Source organism: Alligator mississippiensis, chromosome 10 (assembly GCF_030867095.1).
Source record: "Alligator mississippiensis isolate rAllMis1 chromosome 10, rAllMis1, whole genome shotgun sequence".
NCBI lineage: Eukaryota > Metazoa > Chordata > Crocodylia > Alligatoridae > Alligator > Alligator mississippiensis.
Genome location: NC_081833.1, coordinates 59,248,592 through 59,269,894, shown reverse-complemented (window position 1 = coordinate 59,269,894; position 21,303 = coordinate 59,248,592). Strand labels below are relative to the sequence as shown.

At 39.4% G+C, this 21,303-nt stretch overlaps 1 long non-coding RNA gene across 1 annotated transcript in view; it reads left to right on the top strand.

The window, feature by feature from the left end:
* LOC109284480 (uncharacterized) overlaps window positions 1-21,303 on the top strand; it is a 282,527-nt gene that overhangs the window by 39,992 nt on the left and 221,232 nt on the right. The window contains exons 4-5 of the long non-coding RNA XR_009455286.1: window positions 17,628-17,778; window positions 18,788-18,844. This is a non-coding gene — a long non-coding RNA (uncharacterized LOC109284480). The remainder of the gene's footprint in view (window positions 1-17,627; window positions 17,779-18,787; window positions 18,845-21,303) is intronic.

Here is a 21,303-nt window from a genome sequence, read left to right as displayed (position 1 = left end):
CTTTCTTTTACTAAAATGATTGTTACGCAAACTCTACTGAGAGTCTACACACTACAGGGGTGGCCTGGAACTCCCCTTTGTTATTCCCAAAAGCTATGTATCATATTTATTAAGTTGCCTACATTTCTACCATAAGTTGGACAAAACAATAAATGCTAATTGGGACCAATTCACTCCACAACAAAATTCCGTTGTCTCTTGGCCACAGTTATAATCCAGAACATCAAACAGCTGTTCTCCCATCCTAGCTAAACTGCTCTGAAACTGTTTTTAGTTGGCTTTTACTAGTAAATATTGAATGAAACAAGAAACCAGACAGTTTTATGGATCTGTGCCAACCAATTAATCCTGTTCATTTATTAATGACATACAAAATGTAAAAGTAACTTTATTTTATCAACTTTTTTATTTCTACAGTTTATGAATCCTTGGGTTAAACATTCAATAATTTCCAGTTCCATTCTGTATCCCAATATGCCATTTTGTTCCAGAACATAAAAATCCTTCCTAACATTAAAACCACCAGTAGCACTTTAAAAACAAATTATACGACGGGTGCTATGTTGCTGAGGCAAGCTTAAGTACATACCTTATGAACCAGTGATAAATATTAACATTGAACCCACCGTTATCTATATTGTCTGTAAAAGGACACATATCACAAATATAAATCTTCAGTTTTAGGGCTTGGTTTCCCAAAGGGATTTAAGGACATCAGGTGTCAACCTGTAAACATATATAACATCTCAAACAAAAGTTTAGCAGAAATGGACACTTAATCAAAATTCTGCATCTTTGTGCATATGCCTGCCAAAAATAGGGGCTCAGTTCTGTGGTCTATTAGATCAGCTTTTCACTAAGATGAGTTAAAGCGAGTGGATTCCACCAATGAATGTTTCCTTTATATCATTCTGATTTAGGCCTCATGTCCACAGGAGACAGGGTCTGAAGTGGGACTTCTTTATATCCTGGCAATCTTCTGCTGCACCAACAGGTTCTCTGGGCTATTGGGAACCAGCATAATGTGGGACAGATCTGAGGGCTTTAAACTACACCTTGGACTAAGCTGCAATAGCGAGAGTTCCAGATAAGGGAATGGGGAGCAAAGACCCTTTGCCTTCACAATTTTATTGAGTGCCCTTTGGGCACAGCTGGGTATTTGGTCAGTGATTTGTTTGTCATTTTATACTATTTTTCAAAGGCTCAAAAGTATAATGAAATTTACTTTCTTATGAGACTTGTAGTAGAAAAATTAAGGCCCAGCTTGTCACCACTGAACTTATAAGAATGTGTGAGCAGCCTTTCCCTATTCTCTTTGCTCCATTTCATCTTCAGTATTGGTATTAACGCTTCCTGAGTGCAGACAATTGAGGCATCTTTACACATGCTCCAGGGTGGGGGGGAGAGGCTTTAATTAGAGAAGTTTCAAGAACTGCTCTAATTAAAGTGCCCACACTGTTATGTGTATTCAGCACCCCACTCTTCAAAATGGCGGCAGGGGTAATTTAACTAAAGCTTGTTCGATGAGCTTTAATTAAATTGCCTTGCTGCCATTTTGAAGTGCAGGCATGCTTAATATCTGTGATACGGAGGCTGCTGGAGCGTGCTAATTAGCACATTCCAGCAGACTCGATTAATTGAGCCTGCTCTGATGCATGCTAATTAGCATGTGTCAGAGCAGATATCCGTCCCGTGTATAAGTGCCCTGGGTGACTAGCACCAAAGGATAGGAAACATGAGTTGCAGGGCTATGAACCTACTCCTGTCCTCTGACTGACAGACAGAATTAGGCCCACATCAAATGGATTGCAAATATTTTCAAATATGTAGATGCTGGTGCATCTTAGGACATTGACTCTCTTTGACACTACAATTAAGTTTCTTGGTAGGGCATTTTATACACTGCCACAGCCACTTCTGGGCTATATGTTTTATAGAGAATGTGTACTCTTATGCATGTACCACTGCATATAGTATGGTCTCTGCACCTGATCTGATATGATAATTTAGGATTATAGTGTTGTACTTTGCTTATGCAATCATTTACCATTTTTAAAGCAATTGTCTGAGCTACCACAGCTTCTTGGATGCTTTGGGAAGGGAAGTAAAGCCTATCTGCCAAGAATTTCCCAAATAGGAAGTCGAGAATCACCTAAATCTAGATTTGGAGAATCTTGCAATCTCCTCTAATTTGTGACCATTTTTGCACTTGCAACCCCTTATGGGGCTGTGCATCTTTCCATTACCTTAGTTTTTCCTGATATTGTGTTCATGACCAATGAATCATTTTTGGCTTAGACATCTTGAAAATCTCTTGGCATCAGACATGGCTCTTAAATTCTGTCAAGCTTCTTTGTGTCTTACAAGACAAACCTGTTATCAAATGTAAAGCATAATAGTTGAAAACAAGGTGATTCAGGAAAATACTTTTATGAAAGTTAATTACAGGAGGCATTAGTTTGGAGGAAGGGGGGAGCATCATTTAATGTTCTGTCTCATGAATGAGGCTCTCTGAGCCTTGGACAGAGTTGAGGACCACATTAGACTCTTTCAACAGTGGCAGAGAATAGGTCCAAGAAGGGACAGACAAGAGAGTCAGTGCTGGGACTGAGGTCTCATGAACCCCATTATGTTTTGGGGGCTGGCAGTTTGTCATGAGTGTTTTCTTGTACTGATATGGCATGTGCGGTCTCGTTGGTCATGTTATGCTGAATCTATTTATGTTACTCTTATTGCTTTATAGATTGTGTCATGTTGTCTATATATATCTTGATAATTTTGGATATGGTTCAGCTAGAGGAGTGAGGCATACATACTTAAAGATAATTAGCCCTCCCAGAAGCAGGTGAAAGGAGTCATGATTAGGTTGGGCACCCCAAGGCATTGTCTGTCTGTAATGTGAAAATCAACTCCTTTATAGCAAAGACATCTGAGAGGAATGGCCCATCAGGTCAGAGGAATGGCCGTTTGGCCAGAAACTTCTGGAAAGTTCTGGTATATAATAAATGATAACAATTATGCTGATGGGGGAAGGTTGACCTTGGATACTATTTAGGAAGTAGCAAAGGTAAAACCAGTGCCTGAATTTCATGCTTTGGGGGTTCAGTGACAATAGTTGCCAGGACTGCTAAAATCAGCAGGAAGGCTAATCTCTAAAAATGCTGGCAGGTTTCTCAGGAGGGCTGAGCTGTAACCAAATTAGAGGGGAAGAGACTTCATTTGTCTTCCTGTTTTGTCTTCAAACTTATGGTCAGTTTTTTTCTGTAATTCTTTTCTTCTATGTAGTAAATCCTTTTGTTGTTTGTCTCCTTACTGATTGCCTGTGGAAAGAGTGATTCCTGGGCAACAGGGATTGTAGAAAATTATTTGTTACAGAAATATGAACATTTTTATTCCATTAAAAATGTTATTGACCAGTAGGAACACTTCCTGATTTGTTGGAAACATCCACCTTGCTTCCTTGTCTTCCGAGGAAAAGATAATTTACAAAAATAAAAGGGAAGTCAACCCCCCCTAGCCAATAATGTCTTTTATAGGTTCTTTGTGAAATAAATTGTATCTTTCAATCGGATACAATTTTCAAGGTCACTAATGTGAAGTACGGTGATTTCAATTAAGCAGGAGGGCACATAGGAAGAACATGGCAATGATCTATTCAAAGCAGTAATCAGAGTATGTTGTCATGGTAACTGTTTCTGGACTTAAAACAAAGGGGCATATGTGGGCCAGGTAGACCGTTTTTCTGGTTGGGAACAAGGTGCATAATTGCCACCTGGTATCTGCTAACAACTTTAGATCTGAAACTTGAGGAAAATATACTGGTAGTTATAACTTGATGACACACAGGGCGTGAACCTGCAAAAAGCTTTATTTCTGAACATCTGTGTGAAGAGATGCATGATGCGGGTTCACCATTACCTTTCTTTTTTGACTTTTTGAGGCCATAATTTATTAACCTAATTGCATATTAGAAGTAGCTTTTTGCTTGGAATTTCTTTGGTTATTTTAAAAGTAAAGGAAACGAATGATATTTTCCTCGCTACTTTTAGAGTTGTTCCATTTTTCAAATTGAAGTTGCATTGACACTATTTTTTATGGAATAATGACCATGCATACCTTTACATTGAGAAAAAGGTATTTAAACCCTGGCATCTTCATAAGCTAAACATTATAAAATTAACTTATATGTATATGTTAACTGAGCTATAAACCCATAATACTTCTATGGGTCAGTTAAAATGAATAAATATTTATTTTGTAGTGTTTTAAATAATAAAGCATTTAATAAGAATGCATTAAAATGGGGACTGAGTCTAATGTTCTCAAACTCAACATCTTTTTCATATTTACAAACAGCAAATACATATAACTTAAAATCCAACTATCTTATTATTAACTGTTTATAATAAACAATTGAACTGATTTTTCTCAAACATGGATTACTGCTATGAGATCTCCATGATCTATAAAACAATCCATGTTGGAATGGATTTGCCAAGAAAATGATTAAATATCATATTAACATGTATATATTTTTATGTGCAATACTTAAGAGCAGATGAAAGACATTTTCTGACACATACATATGATTGGTACCTTCTATGGAAAATTTCATCCTCTAAAGAATTTGATTGAAGTTGTAAGCATCTTTAAAGAAAAAAAAGGGGGGGCGGGGCTTAATTCATTTTCCATTTAAGACTAGATCCATACTTAATTAGCCACTCCTGTTTCCTTTTTATGCCCTTTTCATAGAGAAATGGATAGATAAGAAGCATACAACTGAAAGTCCACATTTTGAGGGTGAAGGAAAGGAACCTGGGAACAAATCTGTTTCCTATGAGTTCTTCTAATTAAAAAGGAGTGTTTATATGTAGACTATAAATGGTCTTAAACTCATTATGAAAATAGAAGATATAGCAATGAAGTTTATGGTATGAAATATCTTCACAAATTTATTGTCTTATAGGAAAATAACTGAGCTCTAGCTTGTAATATTTTTTCCAACTGCTTCATGCATTAGCAGCCCCTTTTTGCTGCTATGAACAAGTGTACTAAATTTCTTTGTGTTGCTATGAAAATATAGAGTGTAAACTTGAAGCTGGTGCAAGTGGTTGGTGTCTTGACTAAAGAGTTGTTGATTTGAGCACCCAGATTTTGGAAAAACCACATATTTTATCAAGCTGTTTCTGAAGATTGTTGTATGATCAAAATTTCTGAGCTGCCCTAACAAATTTTAAGTTCCATTTCCAAACACCCATTTTGTCAACATGACTTAATACAGCAAATCTCACTTTCCCTGTAAATTGAAGAAATGTTTCAGTGCACTTAGTTACTTTTTACGATTTTAAGAGGTTTTCATTTCTTCTGTACACGATAATGATGACACAGTGAATTGCTTATGTCCAAAATTGTGCCATCAGTAATACTTTTGGATCCTTATTTGAAGAATTTTACCATAATGGCTTCAATGCCATAAAACAAAATCAGTGCACTGATTTCTCAAATCAAATGTTAATTGATTTCAACTGATCTAGTTACATGTGTTAATGCCAATCTGTGCATGCTTTCTCAATTTATTGACTGAGTGGATCAGCCTCAACCCAAGTGCCGTGGCACCCTGGGGTGCCCTGAGATCTTTTGAAGGGTGCCATGAGGTGTGAGGAGATAAGTGAGGTGCGAGGGGATAAGCAGATAAGTGTAGGCCCTGGCTTGTTCCTGCCTGGCCAATCCCCCACCCACACTGCCTAGCTCTTCTAGGAAGTAAAATACTATCATATATAAGTTATTTTTTTAATTGGGTGCTACTCAATTGACAAAAGTCATGGAGAGGGATGCCTCAAATCCAGTGAGGAGCATCTTTAGTTAAAAAAAGGTTGAGAACCACCATCCTACACCCTTGTATTATGTCTTACCATAGTATTCCACACGCTAAAGTGTATTCCATTCATCCCATTTGACTTGCAGTCTAAGAAATACTGCAGGAAAAAAATAATTTCCTTTGGGCTTGTTGGATAAAAATACTAAACAATAAAGTCCTAAGTTTAGAGAATTGGATATTAACTTGTACAGACCTCACTTTTAAGATTTCACTGGTTCCCCTCTGGTGTCTGCAGGCTCTTGTCTAAGAAACTGTGCCACCAGGAAAAAGGCATCATTCTTTGTGGCTTTTAACAGAATCCCCTCCTATCCGATTAGGATAACTGTACATTCTCTTTTTGTAGATGTCACTCTCTGGCAGGCAGATCAACCATTAAAATGAACAGTAATGTATTAGCATAATGACCAAAGCAATGTAGTGTTCTGCTCTTCTGAAGAAACTTGTAATATAATGGGTGAAGCTCAGGAAACTATGCTGCATCAACTAATAGTAATTTAATCCCAGATGGGTAGTCAAATGTTTGGGAATGTCCACCAATCCACTAAATGAAGAATTTGAGGATCAACTAGACATAGAAAAACTGTGTGTTTACCACAGCAGAAAATATAGTTTTATAGTTATGTTTTACACCCAAACATTACTCTTTGAGAACCATCATATTTTATGAAAACTTTTATTAACATTTCAAAATGACCTTACCCCTCGTTGTGTTTCTATCAGTCCCCAGAGCCATAACCTATTTAAAATATTTTTATCTTTATAAACACAATAAAGTGAGCTGTCTTGAACATAGATTTGTAGATCTCATTAGAGATACTTTTTTAAAAGGTACTCTATCTCTTGGGAAGATAATGACATGCTGTAATCTTGGCATGCAAAGTTTTCAGACAGAAACAGTTTGTTAAAATAGATTGTTTAATCTTTCCAGCATTATTTTGGATGGGATGTACTTTTTTAATTGCACTTGTATGCCACATTATGATCTGAGAGAAAGGAAGATATGGGTAGCTGAAAGCGGATGTCAGTGGCAATATTAGCTGTTTTGTATTTTAGGTGAAAAAATACTTGAAATGTTTGTTTAAGATTTCAGTTGTTATCAAAGTCATGTAAGAAAAATGGTGATTTTTTAACTCATTAAAGTAAACATTTGTCTGTATGGTAAATGAGGTATTTTCCCTTGGGTAGTTAACAGCTTTGGTGGCACCAGATGGGGGTAATTTTTCAGATGTACTGTTTCCAATGGGCCAGTGTCCTAAGGCTTTGCTTTAAATGGCCTTTTTATGCAGTAGGATAATGGGCAGTTTGTGCATTGCTAAATCAGCCCTGTTTTGTTAGGAATGTTACAGTCAGGGGCACTTACAATTTGTCAGAGGAAATGCAGAACATCTCTACAGGAGTCTGTTTAAGAGGACATCATTTCTCGATAAGCTCTTGCTTAGGTCAACATGCAGCACTGCTCTTACACTATTCCCCTGTTGCTTCTGCCACACGGGAATGCTCTGATTTATTAGGATTACACAAGTCATGTCCTCCGCCTGACTGAATCCACAATGTGAACATTTTCTCCCCCCCCCCATCAAAACAAAATGTAGAAGGTTACTTTAAAGCCTTCATAAAGTATTTCTAAGAGGAACATTTTCAATGAAAGGAAATACCTGTATGCTGTACAATGTCTTTTTACATAGCTATATGTTAGAGGTAGGTTGTCCTAAATCATTTCACATCAAGACTTCTGCTGTTGTGAAAAGTCTGCTGTGGAAGTGTGCTGCTTGAACCCTTGTTTTACTATTATTATACTGCTGTAGAGTGTCAATGAGGATAGGCAAGGGTAAAATGATAAGTATATGGGAGTGAACGTGATAGAAAATTGTCCACGAACTAATAAGATCACTGGATTTTAACAAGCGTGTAAAAATAAATAAATAAATAAAATTAAGTCACCCTGCTGAATACTACTAAATGTATGTCTTATGAATTACATTTCAATTCAATTTGGAGCTACATTTCTCCTATAAATCTTGTTTAATGAAAGATGATTCTTAATTCAAATCTGATTCAAAAGCTGCTTCCAGTTTGGTTTTGAAAAGCTGGGTTCAGTTTTGTGTTGTGTTGAGTTTTTGATTGGTAAAGGTGCTAATAGTCTGTGTTTGAGTTGCAGTTCCTAGGAAAATGTTTGGTTTGGTCTGTACAGAACATTAAGCTGTGATGAATACCATCAAGGACATCTTAGGGAAAGCAAGGAATCTGTGAAAGGGTTTAGTAGTTCTCTATTTTTGCAGCAGGCTGTATTGCATGTACAGCTTTTGGAAATATCAAGAGAATGCCTTTATCCAGTGTTTTTTTCTGTTTAAAGATGTCTGTAATAAATAAGCAAAACAACACAATGGCATTCAGCTTTATTAAGACAAGTATTTGGAGCATAACCACTTCCTGTTTGCACAACTACAGAACACCTTTAGCTAGTTTGTCTTAAAGTGTATCATAGGTTATAGTGAGTAATCCTTGGAACAGGAGAAACTTCACTTCACAGTAAATTTGTTTGCTTTAAGATGCAAGCAGACACATTCAGCTTTGGCAATTCTCAGCCTGTCCCACACTGCATTACTTCCCATTTGGATCTTGCCTCTGTTTAAATGATGACAGGTACTCGGGAATGTCCCTGTTCAGTATTGCATAGGAGTGAGTTTTCAGGTGGGGCATGATGGAAACAATGCAGAAGAGTTATAGTGGAACATACCTGTTGTCACTGCATTGTTTCGGGGTGGGAGGGGGGGCACACAGCATTCTGGGACCCCTATTTAAATCAAACTTCAATACAAGGCCACTCCATAATATTCAACCACTGATGGATTGAGAAAGAAGAATCCTATGAAGTGCATCTCCTACAAGGTTTTGTGCATATGCTTTAGTTCGCCTCAGTGCCATTGACCTGATGAGTACAGCACATTCTTTGTTTTTATTTTTATTAAGGAAGCAATTTCCTTTCATTAATTCAATTCAGTTTGGTATACCACATTTGAAATATTTCACTGATGTTCTATTCAACTTAGCTCCCCCCACTTCACCCATGAATTCCTTAATGATATCAAACACACTCACTCTCTGCTTATAGTACATTCATTAGCCTTGGCTCCCCTCTGGCCTCCAAATAGAAGTAATATTCAGCTTTGTACCTGTAAGCTTAACCATTCTGGGAATTCTTCAGCGTCACCCTCTCTAGATAGCCATAGTATTCAAGAAACCCACTTCCTGCTCCTACCCATTTTCTAAGTTTTCACCCTTTTTGCTGGTGATGTGCAAAAAGCAGCAGGCAGTTATCACAATGCATATGGTGAGAAACATCCAGCCCTTTCATAAGGCTCCATTTAGTCTTTAATAACTACTTCAGGTGAGATTAAAACCCTCCTTTCTCTTGTACAAATATTCTGTGAAACGCTTCATGAGCTAGGAAAGCAGAGGATAAGACAAGAAGATTCATAATGCCTTTAAAATCCAATGTGGTCTCAGAAATAAACAGACTTGCTCCTTCCAGCCAAAAGTCTGGATTTCTGGTGACATAAGCCTTTTCTTAACATCCTGCAATATTACTACTGCATCTTCTATGGTGATCCAACTAGAACTTGTAGTCCCATAGAGAAATAGTGAAAGTCTTTGGCCTGATTTGGAGGGCATAGAGTGTGTATCTGTCCCTCACCAATATTCACTTTAAAGTTCAGGAATGTCACCCATTTAATGCAGTCAATCTCATATGCATTTCCATGTTTATGACCTGGTATCTCCACAGCATTACAGACTGCATGGAAACTACCCCAGCAGTTGATCTGCCAATAACAAAACAGGTTAGGGGCTGACTGGTAGATAGTGAAGGTGACCATTTCTCAGATAGGTGACGGCACTCTCCTGTGGGTGTTTTGCCATTGCAACTCTGGAATAAGCTCTGCATATATCTTTAGGAAGCTAGTTTTTGTCATCCTGTAGTTCTTTTGCTAATACTGATGCTACTGACGATCCAAGTTCTGCATCAAAACACTGTTCCACCAGTCAGTGCTAGTTGATTAAACCCAGAAGCATTGCTGTTTATCCCACCAAGTAAATAGTGACATAAATGTCCTGCAACAGTTACTTTGATGCCAAAGAATATTTCAGAAAATGCAGATAACCACAGGCACTGAGTACGTGGGGGCCTGAGGGCCCTGACCCACCACCTTGGGAAGAGGGCTGTCACCTGAAATGCATAAAACTTTCCACATGTCCATCATCTTAGGCAAAAATAAAAGTCAGTGCCTATTTAGATAACTCTTAAACAATAGACTAAAAGGAAAGTAAACTACCTCACTTAAGCTTAACACAGTGTAAGTTCTCAAATTTAATGATGACACAATAATTGATAACATTATTCTTCATTTCAGATATGGTTCTTCCATAGGTGCCGACTCCTTGGGTGCTCTAGGGCTCAAGCACCCACCAAAAAAAATTAGTGGGAGCTCAGTACCCATGAGCCATGGCTGTGGCTGCTTGCAGATGTTAAAAAAATGAAACAAAACTGTGCTTTACCGGAAGAAGCAGTACATTCATTCAGCCCAGCTCTGCAGTGTCTGTAAAGATTGGGTGCTTCAGTGGGGCATTTTAGCACTTTTAGCTAAAGCTGATTCAATCAGCTATTAGATAAAAGCACCCAAAAGCCCCACTAAAGCACCTGATCTTTACAGACGCTGCAGGCACCCACTGGCAAACACCAATGTCGGTGCCTATGTGTTTTTTTTGTGGAAACACTGAGCAACTATACAATTCTGGCCAGGACTTTAGTAAAGAACCAACAGCTTTTGCAATTTGGTGCCATTTGAAAACCAGTGTGAAAGGAACTTGTGTTAGTCTTGTGTTTCATGTCTTTATGGTGGTTAAACAGAGGACGTCTTGGTTCTTGGAAAAATTCCTGTTGAACAAATTTATAGCTGATTGATTTTAATCAATGAATAAAATGCAAGCTTGTTCCTTTTCCCCTTGTACTTCTAACATCTTCTAGGATTGTGTTTAAGTTGATTATATAAAACTTTTGTGCCTTATTATGTCTTTCACTCTTGAATATAATTTTGGTAGTTGATAGAGGAGCTTGGTTAGATATAAAAGCATTAAAAATAAGTAACAAATGCTGTTAAACAGTGACTTTCAGTTAGTAGGATGAACTATAGTTGTCTATATTCTGATTAGAAACCAAAATTGTAACAGTGTTCCAAGTGAACCCAGAACTAGGCCAGTTAATAGAGTTCAGTCAATGATAAGAGGCTGCTTTCACTCACTGAACTTAGCCAGGGTGACCCATAATATATTATCTTGACTCAAAATTGTTAGATTATAGAGAGCAGAATTAGAAGATATATTGGAATTACACAGAGTGAGGGAGAAGGACAAAGGCCTTTGCTGCCAAAAGGAGAGAGGCAACATTGGAGGAGTTAGATTAATTTTCAACAAAGAACTTGACACAACTGGGCTAATTATAAAAGTATGTTGAAAAGATAGTGGCAAGTGAGTAATGCCAGAATTATTCCTGTTTAAATCAAAAGAAAGATCCATCTGCATTATTAGAAGCAAGAAAAATTGAGTGGTATGAAACATCCAAAGATTCTGCTTTAGCTTTAACAAATGCTGTGATCCTGCTGAAGTACAGTGGAGAGGAAATGATGTGTAAAAGCACTGGACTGAGATGCAGGTGTTCTAAAAGGGGTGATGAAGCAGAATGTGGAGAGTTGGAAATTGTTGGACCCTATCCAAAAGCAGAATTTGGCCCCTAAGGATTTTACTTTTCTAAGCAGTTGCAAAACCAAAAAACTTTTGTGAAGCTAAATGGCACAATCGAAAAACAGATTCTAGGTGCAGAGAGTAGGTGGGAATTAGGCCCAGCTCTTCAATTTTTGTATTCATCTCTGACCTTTCTGCCACCTTAAAGTTACTGATGGATAATCCTGCTAGGGACAGTAGTTACACATACACTGGTTTAAATGATCAGAAACTGATTTAAACCTGCAACAGAACAGAAATTCGGCACACTTAAACCACTTACTACATCTAACCAGGTTTATCTTAAACTAGTTTCGGCCATTTTGTATCAGGCTTAACTGATTTCAGTCAAACTGGTTTATGGAACTTCTGTTCCAGACCCCTTCCGGGTTCAAGTTAATTTGCAGTTCCTCCACAATGCTTTGCAGCCCTGGGCTGGCCTGTGCTGTCTACTCCAGAGAGTAGGGTTGGCCCCACCTCTCTGCTTCCTAGCCAGAACAGTGATAGTGCTCTAGCTGGCTGAGAAGCGGGTAGGGGTGGGAAATCTGGCTCCAGACCGCAGCCAGGTCTGCCTGCCAGAAATGGAGCAGCCCCTGCCAGGCTTTTCCCCCACTCACCACTGAACAGGAGGAAGGAGGGTGGCCAGGCCCTAGGGCCAGGCAGGCAGAATGATGCAGAGGGGGAATGAGGATTTAAGCCCCCTCCCTCCACCTGGGACTCCCTCTCTTCCCACCTAAGCATGCAAGCCCTAGGCTGGGGTGTGGCCCCTTGAGTACAGTGAGTAGCAAGGGGTGGGGGGAAAGCCTGGCAGGAGCTTTCCCCTCCATACCCTGCCCAGACAAAGCCCAGCTGGGCTCCAGGGCCAGGAGCCCAGCTTGTGAGCACCCAGCCTGGACATTGTTATGTCTCTAGCTCTTCACTGGGGCAGGGACCTGGAAGGGACTGCCTCCCTTCCTCCAAGATAGACCCAGGCTGTGGTCCCATGCAGCCAAGGAAGGCTTCCTCACCTCAGCCTGTGAGCCTTCGGTCAGGATGTGGACAGGCCTCCTACTATCTGCTTGAGGGGGTACAAAAACCTGGCAGGGACAGCCCCCCCCCGGGAAGTGGGGGACAGAAGCCTAACAGGGGCTGCCCCCCAGGCAGATTGGGGCTGTGGTCCCACGTGGGCATTGGCAATGCATAGGGGGTGCACATGGGTGCATGTGCACCCCCTGAGATTGGCCATGCACCCCCTGAGAGAAGTGCTAGTGACACTTCTGGGTTTGCCACCAGCACTTCCAGTTTGGCCACTGGCACCTCCACCAATAGCAGTGATTGGCCACTGTCTTCCCCAATCGGCCACTGGGGGACCTCTCCTATCCATTGGCGATCAGCCACTGGTGCCCTCCCAGTATTAGGATGCACCAGTTGCCCATGCCTGTGGGCCAGGGAGTGGGGTTTAAACCAGCCCTTTGCTTGGCCAACTCATGCTGGCCCTAGGCTGGGGCCTTGCTGTGTCCCCTCCACTCGAGCAGGGAGGGGAGGAGAGCCTTGGAGGGCTTCTCTCCTCCCTTCCCAATGGCAGTAGCTGAGAGGCATGCTCTTGTATGCCCCAACTTTTGTCCTGAGCCACTGCGGGCATGTGGCTGCATTTCCAGGAGCAAAAGTGAATGTTTGTTCATTTGCTTCTCAGTTCAATCTACACAGAATAGACTAACTTGCAAAGACTAAATTGATTCAGCCTCTGGCGTTTTGGCTGTCTATACTTAGCCAAGGCTTGCCATTGAGGTTGGGTGCTTTCACTCAGCCTATGCTGGTAAAGAACAAAGGCTCTGCCATGCCATCCCCCTACTCCTGATAAGCCCCTGATGCAAAGCTGGGGAAGGAATAGAGCAGGCACATTGTGGCAGCTGTGTGTTTCCCTGTACTGGGGAATAAAACAAAGGCCTCTGGAACTAGTTTTCACCCCTTTTTACATCCTAAGTAACTGTAAAGAGATAAATCTTCTCAGAGATTTTTGAGATGTCAATACTATAACCCAGGGATGGGACTGAAGTTTGCTTAGATATACCCAAGCTACCTTTAACTGGTTTGCTCTGGCACTAAAAGCAATGAAGCCATGACAGTATAGGTTTCAGTGTGAGCTGGGTTAAATAAATTATATTTATGATGTTGTGACAAAAGCTGATCAGTATGTGGAAGCCATGGTAATACAATGAAAGGGAGAGAATTTAGTCATGGGAAACAACCATGAATAAAGAGCGCTTATCAGTCAGAGGCAAGGATTATAGAAAGACTTAACTCAGTACAAATGTGAATTCTTCAAATATATTTCTACTGGATGTACATTTTAATTTCAATAAAAGTTTCTAACCTTTCTACAACAAATTGTTCTCATGTTGCAGTGCTATCTTATTTGCTTTGTATACAGATATACTAAAACAACATAGTTGCAAAAGGGATGTGAATTGGGAATGGGTTTCTTTGACCTAAATTGGGCTCCTTTGACATAAATTACATCTTTAGACTCCATTTGGGCTCTTGATTATACTGCTTGTATTTCTAAGTTGGCTTGTCCAAATGAATGAGCACTGTATGTGAAAATGACATGTTGACATTTTCTTATAGTTAAAGTGCTTTTGTTGGATTTTAGGGAAATACATATATGGAAAATGCATAGTAGCAAAAAGGTATAAATAAGAAAAATCAAAGTAAAAACCAAATTGTCACCTTTATAGTTTTTAAGTCAATAACGTTGCCACCTTTTTTTAACAAGCATCAGACAGAGGTGTGAAATTACTAATAAAAATAAGTAATTGGACATATACTTTGAATGGTTTTATTTTGTAGCATGGAAAATAAGTGGAAGAATTCTGTTTTTTGGTGTATTCTCAATTATGCTGTGGAAACAGTACAATTAAGATTTAGATGCATAGAAATGAAAATGTGCTCAATAAGGGAGAAATTGTAAATTTGTCAGGGGTTGTAGCAGGGCCTGGAAAGCAAAATTTTCTTTGTAGACAGGAGGTTGAATAAAATCAACCGTCTTCTGGGAGACAGACAGAGACAATCTGGGAACTTCTCACCTTTCCATGTGGGGACTTATAGTCCCACCTTCATTGTAGTCCTTCTCGTGTGAGACGAGTGGTAACAATATCCACTTGAAATAAGATCTAGCTGGAGAGTTAGTGCAGAGTCCAAACTACAATTACTTTTCTTACAAGTTGTGGCCTCCATCCTTTGGAATATGGTGGTCCTGGCAGAGAGGTATCTCCAGATGATTGTCTAGACAAAAGAGAAGCCTCAGCCTCAATATAGGGAAGGTAACTTACTCTATCACTTCAACCTGCTCACCTGAAATGCACAAACCAGCTCAAGCATGCATGCTCTCCTCTCTCCATACCCAGTAAAGGGCCCTCACCAGTAGAAGTCTTTGTTTGTATGTGTAGCTTGCTCCTGGGGCCTTATGGCTAAGGGCAAGTGACACTTGGGGGCATCCAAACCCCAAGTCTCTGGGCTTGGGCCTGCAAATAGGATGCCCACCAAAGGTTTTGTAAAGATCTGAAGCCGCAGATAGGGGTGGAGGATGTTTGCCGGTAGTAGGGCCACTTATGGTTCTCAACTGACTCTCAGATTTGGAATTTATGTTGGCTAATTTGGCTTGGAATACAGAAAATAAAAAAAAAGTGTATGCGTATTTGGCACTGGGGTGGCGGTGACTAGATGGGCCTTTCTGTTCAGAACTATCTAGCATAGAGGGAGCAGAACCAGTGCTCAGATGGCAGCAGTCTGAAGCTTCCCTTTTGGGTCAGATCTCAGCCCACAGGCTATCATTGATTAAGGAAGGAGGCCCTAGCTAACCTAACAGGAGCACAAGCAGCCAGAGATCCCAACCCCCAACCCCTGCTCCCTTCTTGGTTGCTTGAAGACAGGTAAGTCATCTTTCTCTCGCTTGCTCCAACAATGCCAGGATATTAGCTAGACTTCCAAGACCCTTTCCTATATGACAATCATCATCATCAGCTCATCCGCAGCCCAGATATTACCTGCATCCATGGAGTAGACTCCTTCAATCTTCCAGTAGTCTGTTCCATAGTCTTCAGTCTTTGTGACAACAGTTGTAGTGCTGCCATATGACCTTAGAGTTGGGAAGCCTAGGCGTGGGTCTTTTATGCCTAATAATTAAACCACTACTTCTTTGCCCAAGGTAATACAGGAAACAAAGTTATTTCCTTGAATTTCTTTCTGGTGGGTCTCTGTGAATAGATATCCAAGAAAATTTGAACTTTTAAAAACCCATGAATTACCTGGTGGCTCTTATGTTGTGGTAGTTTCTTCCAACTCCAAGTTCCTTGTGTGATAAATTCTTTATGCATTATTTTTGTTATGGGGTTCTAGTCCAGCTAATGTTAGGGTTTTGTAAAATTTTCATATGTAATGTTACCAGCTACTCTAGATATGCTTTTTCTCTATACTGAATGTTAAGAAGTAATGGTGCTTTGTCACATTTTCATTACTGCATGGGACAGAACACCAGAAATGGTTTCCATTGCAATCATTTCTACCAGAAATCAAGACAAGTTTTTCTTTAACTTGACAGACAGGATCTGTTTTTTGGGAAGGATAAAAGTCAAATCTTCTCCACTGTTATTGCAAGTAAGAATGTTTTTCAAGTTGGGTTTTCTATATTCTTGATCTTAGTTTTCTCTTTGTCCAGCTGCTTTTATGTACTTGAATATCCAAAGCTGTTAGTTTCCCTGAGACTAATTCTATTTTATCCTTCACTAAAGGCAACCTTTGCAGAACGTGTCAGATCACAAATGCGGTAGGAGTGTTTTAGAAAGACTTGAGTACACCCCTCTAATGCTGTTGTACTTTTTATATAGCAAAATGCCTTTGCTGTCCAGAAACCCAAGCTCTCAAGAAATCTGCTCGCATTGTTTTGACTTGTTCATTATTTTTAATTGTAGCTTAGAGGAGCAGCACTGAGGGAACCTTTCTACCCTTAGGGTCAGAGAGTAGAAGTCCATATTCAGCAGAGTTCAGGGAGATACTACTCCTGTAAAGGCTTGAACCTTATCTGAAGCACCTGAGACTAGTCTCCAGCACCTGACTCCCAATTTTATCCTTTAATGATAACTTTCTGAATTGTTGCCTGGTGAATTATCACATTATAATTGTACTTAAGTACAAAGATATTCTGCCCTGTATAATTCTTCATGTGATGCATAGTTTTCATAATTCTTTGTGATGCATAGATGTTTCCTTATCTGTATTCTTTATAAATATTCCTGGAAGATGAGACCTTTCTAAAGCACAATACATTAATTGAATGCTTCACAACATTCTTCAGGGGAAAACTTTGGCAGATTCTGCCCAAACTCTATATAGATTCACCCCGAAGTACCTGCTCTTCATAGAGCTGGTAGAATGCCGAGACAGAGACTGACCACCTAGGGTACAATCCTATCTTCACTGCAAAACTCAGTGGGAGTTTTGCTTTTGACCTCAATTGACACAGGATTTCACTCTGGTGACTGGTGGGGATAGGCTATATTGGGTGGAGATCTTCCTCTATATCATGAGGAACAGATTTGTTACTATCATCCTCATGCACAAGGGGATTTGGAAGGAACTTAGGGCTTATACAGAAAGGGTTTTCTATGGCAAACACTAAGAACAACCAGGTTTGGGAAACAAATTAATACTGCCATGTTTTTGTAAAAATAAAAAGGGAACAAAAACTAAAGGAAGAAGGTGTCAGGTTGAACCTAATTTTGTATATGCATCATGGATCAGGGTGGGAACGCTACTTGCTTATATGGATATTCCTTTTCAGACTTGCCTCCTTTAGTTTACGTTTGTTATCTGTGTTTAAAATCAAACTGTTGAGAGATTAAAGATTTACTGCTTTTCTCCCCTCTTTCAGATTTGTGTCGATTTACTAAAATTCAAGCTCATTTTCATTTGGTTCATTGTCTTTTCTGCTTTTTAGTATATACAGAGAAGCACAGTAAAAGTTATCAGGCCTAGGGAGTAGAGGGGCAAGATGAAGTGAGCCATCCCATTCCACAAGAAGCAAAGAAGACTCATTCAGAAAGACAATGCTGTAGTTCAAACATGGAGGACAAGAGAGATCCTTAGAGGTAAAACAACTGACAAATTTTCACAGCATGCACTAGTGAGAGATGAGAATCCAAGGAAAACATCATGGCATGTGAGAAACAAGTTTTCATTGATCACAACACGCCATGATGTTTCCATGATAGCACTGTCTAGGAAACCGTTAATGTTAGTGAGAAGATAATACAGTATTTGACAACTATTGTTTTGTTTTAAGAAGTACACATTAAAAATACATCTAAAATACAGGACAAAAGAATCCAAATAACGTTATTAAACTTCTGGTAGATGAAAGTCTCCTGGGATGTTTACATGTGCTTTTGAAGAAAACGTGAAAAACCCTAGGTTTTGAATTTTCAAGCTAAACTCACCATATTTCTTGTTCTGTTAAAAAAAATCTATACAGAATTATGTTGCTGAAGCCCAAAATAGAAGACTTAAGCTATATAAACATTTTGCATATTTTTGTTTAATTTGTTGAAAATAGCACAAAATATGCTCACAGTTGGCATCCCAAATGCAAATATTAGGAGCTAGTCCCTTGATGCATTATGGCTTTCATCAGTATGGTATGGTGTGTTTCTGGAGATGCTGTGCATATTTGTGGCTCAGGATAGCAAGAATAACATGACGTACTTTTTTGTGCCCTATGAAGACACAATGCATTGGTTTCTACAGACATTCCAAAGAATGATGATCCCTCTGTAGAAAAAAAGGAAAAAGAAGTAAAATGTTAGTATTACCAGTATTTGATTCCAAAATGTATTTATGTCATCTTTTGTGGAGTGGGGGAAAGGGGGAAAAACTTCTGACAAACAAAAATATTATTGGGACAAGTGTAGTGTGTATAGGGGCTCTTAATCTTAAACATAATCCTTTCACGTTCTAATACTTGAGGGCTAAATGGGGAGCTTTTAAGTTGAGAAAATATGCAGTTCGTGTGAAAGGTTTGATAGTACCCACCAAAAGCTTAAATGTGCCTGACTGGTTTTATGGAAGACAGTAAATTAGTCTTTCCTTTGCCTTTGACAGGTGAGAAGCAGTTCTTGCATGACCGGTGGCTATCACCATACATCTGCTACCACACAGGTGAGGCTTTTGGCTTCAAAATGACGACTGGTAAGAAAAACAAGATGTCTTTCCTGGTTATAAATTTAACTCTTCTATGATTAGTCTGGGCCAATTAGGACACCCCTGGGGTTCAGACTATGGCTCAAGTACAAGCTGAAAGCCTGATTAGCTGAGGTCTCTTGATACTTGTTCTTGGTAGTAAATGCTGGCACATATAGTATTGATTTTCATTTAGATATCTTAATGTTTCCAGACAATCCTAGCAGATGTGGGCTGAACTCAGATCTACGAGAGTGCTGGGCTGCAATCTGCAAGCATTTTTCTTGCCATTTTGTTTCATTTTTCCTAAACTTAACTGATTTGGAATCAGGAGATATAAATGAAAAATGCAGAGTTTGCCTATCAATCATGGCATGTACAAACATTGCTACTGCCCTTTTCTAACATCCTATTACCACCGGGTAGTTGGCTAGTCAAACAGGAATAAAAATTACACTGCAAACATCATAAGTTAGGCTTGATTTGTTGAGCAAGAAGCCTGACAATTCTGTAAGAGTTATATACCTCAGCCTCGCTGAAAATCAGCCTTGTTATGGCTCTGGTACGTCTATAAAGATTGTTCATTTCATATAAAACAGCTACCTGCACTGAAAGGCCTGAAAGGAAGAATGATGCTGGTTATAAATATAGAGGAAAATCTATTTGTCTGCCCCTTCGTGCTGTTAGCAAGTCACACGATGCAGCCCTTATGCTGTTCCTAGGCAGCAGGGGGAGTTTTCCATGGCCACCTTTTGCTTTCATCTTCTGGCCTGGACTGAAGCACATCATCTCTCTTTGTCATATGAGATAAAGCAATGAAGTGTGACCAGTGCCACTGCATTGCACTCTGCCCACCAGGAGCACGTTAATGATAATGAAAAACTATACTGCACCACATTTAAACTAAATGTGAGCGTAAGGCTGTCTGTCGGCAGACTGGTATAACAGTTAATGTCATAAAAGATAAATAGAAATTATTAGAATTGGTTTGGTAGGGATTTTTTATAGAGCAGGGTTGTATTCCTTTAAAGATACATTATCCGACTGTTAAATCTAATTTCAGGCTACTGGGCAATTAAAATGATTAACATTCTTTACTCATATAGTTCGATTCATTAAAGTTTTAAACACCCTTTACACACTATTTATGTTGAAAATAGAGAAATAACATGTTAAAATGTCTTGGACCATTAATCATTCAAATTTGCTGTATAACCACTTTCTCAAAACCTTAATACCACAGTGCATATTTACAAACCTCAAAGGCATGCTTGAAAGAGAGAACAAAATCAAATTCCACCCCCACTATGTCCAATAGGCCTTTTGCAGTTCCCAGACCTTTTTTGTGTCTGCAAAGAAAACTACCCAGAAAGATCGTCAAGGAAGTTATCCCTCCTGGGGGCTTATCTACTTCTGCATTGTCTCCATTGGGGAGCCTATTCTCTTTTCTGTGCTCAGAAATTTAGGCATGGATGTCCCATTAAAGATAATAGGTGCTCCAAGTATAAATTCTTGTGCGCTGAAATGAAAATATATTCTGGGTCTGACACTTAGTTTTCAAGTATGTCACATGAAATTTAGTATTATCTACTGACAAACCAGTTTATTAGATGGATAGAAGAAGAGATCTTCAGGCTAGTAAATGTTGCCATTAGTTAGAGGTAAAACACCCACTCCCTTCTGTGTTAGCATTTGCAACAACCTCTGAAGCACAGTGGGAACATAATCATGAAAGTCAGTATACAATATGTGACAAGACAATTAAAATCTGTATATTAATGCTGTTTTCTTGAAAGCATTCACTCGAAAGAGATCCAGTTTTGGGAAAAAAAAGTTTTGAGACATTTAATTTCAACCCTGTGCTATAAACTGGAAATATTTGGATCACGTTTTTAACAACAGATACTGTAAATCACTCAGGCCAACAGAAATGTAGTCCTGTGTTCCACGTTGTCAGATTGTGGGACATGCCTGACCTTGGAAACAATGGCTGGTTATGTGGCCATAACACCTTACACTCCAAACTGTGTCAGTTTTCAACAGTCAAGCTTTATCAAGACAAGTGGATATTTGGAAGAAGGGAGGCTAGGAAGGATATAGGTGTGGCAGGAAGCAACATTGGTGATTTCAATAGGAGCAGTCTCCCCTTTGAGTAATGCCCTAAACTTGTGTCTCCATGTTAGGTGCACTGCTGGAAGTGCTGCTGTTCAGAAGTGGTGTAAAACAAAGGTCATTGCAGTCATTGCTAATTTTATTAAATCCGTTTATAAGTGCTAAAAAGAACATAATTACCCCTACCTAAATTTCTCCGGGAGCTCCTCTTAGCAGAGTCTTTCTTTTCTTCCTGTTCTAGCCACATGGTTTGGTGGCATAATGGTAAACATGGAGACAGGACAGTATTGGTGTTTGGTGGTGTGATCCCAGCGTGCCCACCACAG